General features: G+C 44.5%; 1 long non-coding RNA gene across 1 annotated transcript; it reads left to right on the top strand.

Moving 5' to 3' along the window:
• Positions 1-36: 36 nt before the first annotated feature.
• LOC109131710 lies at positions 37-956 on the top strand. The gene is made up of 4 exons (XR_002037228.1): positions 37-173; positions 289-473; positions 556-782; positions 870-956. It is a non-coding gene; the product is annotated as an uncharacterized LOC109131710 (long non-coding RNA).
• The last annotated feature ends 30 nt before the right edge of the window (positions 957-986 follow it).

Genomic DNA, 986 nt, shown 5'->3' with positions numbered 1-986 from the left:
TAAGCAGTATTCAGGTCGCCTTCTCTTAGCCAGTTTATGCGAGAGCGCTGTCTAAAATAAGCTTCTTCAATCTTCCTGAGGAATTCCCACTTAGCGTGCATTTCTCTCTCCTGGTGGAAAAGGTCAGTGGATGGTGTAGACATTGCCTGAACCTGCACATCTTGAAGCAAACGGTTAGTTTCTCTCACCCTATTCTGAATATCTGAGAAATTCTCTCTTGAAAGTGTTTTTAAATCTCTTTTTAGTGTTTTTTGTTTTGCACTCAGTACTGACAAACTTGTTTCCAAGGGATGTGAATTTCCAGCCAAGTCCCAAGCAGATCCAATCGTTTGGAGAAAGAGAGGGTGGGATGTGAGGAAGTTGAAAAACTTAAATGGTTTTGTGCCAGCAGAGGGAAGAGATGCAGCAAGATTGAGGAGGCAAGGAGAATGGTCAGAGAATTCTGGGGCTAGGAAGGAAGCAACGCTGTTAGGGTAAGTAGAGAGCCAATGGTTATTTACTAGCAATCTGTCTAGCTTTTTTGCGATGGGGTTGATAGGGTTTTTATTCGACCAGGTGAAAAGAGGGCCTTGATACCGAAGGTCAAACAGCTCCATCTGAAGGAGGCAATCACGAAGCTCTAGCATACGGGAGGTGAGGTGGTTGACCAACAGATTTGAGTGCTCTGCGGGGTGTACTATTTGGTTGAAATCACCACCAACAAGCCAAGGGTTGGAGTCTAGGTGGAATCTTTGCTGAATCCCCATGAGTTCGCACCATAAATCAGTGCGTTCGTCACTCAGGTTAGGCGCATAAATAGCAGTGAAAAAGAATCTATGGCCTCCTTGAATGGTTATTTCACTAGTGACCATATGCCTTGATTGATGCAGCATACTTACTGTGGCAGGAGATTTCCAGATGATTACAATTCTCCCATCCTCATCAGAGTTGTGATTGGACAGATAATGCCAGCCAGGACAGGTAAGGTTCATGACTCTGTTCAGGTT

This window comes from Camelina sativa, unplaced genomic scaffold (genome assembly GCF_000633955.1).
Source record: "Camelina sativa cultivar DH55 unplaced genomic scaffold, Cs unpScaffold02861, whole genome shotgun sequence".
NCBI classification, from domain to species: Eukaryota; Viridiplantae; Streptophyta; class Magnoliopsida; order Brassicales; family Brassicaceae; genus Camelina; species Camelina sativa.
The sequence above is the reverse complement of the archived record's forward strand: the minus strand, read 5'-3'. Positions and strand labels throughout refer to the sequence as shown.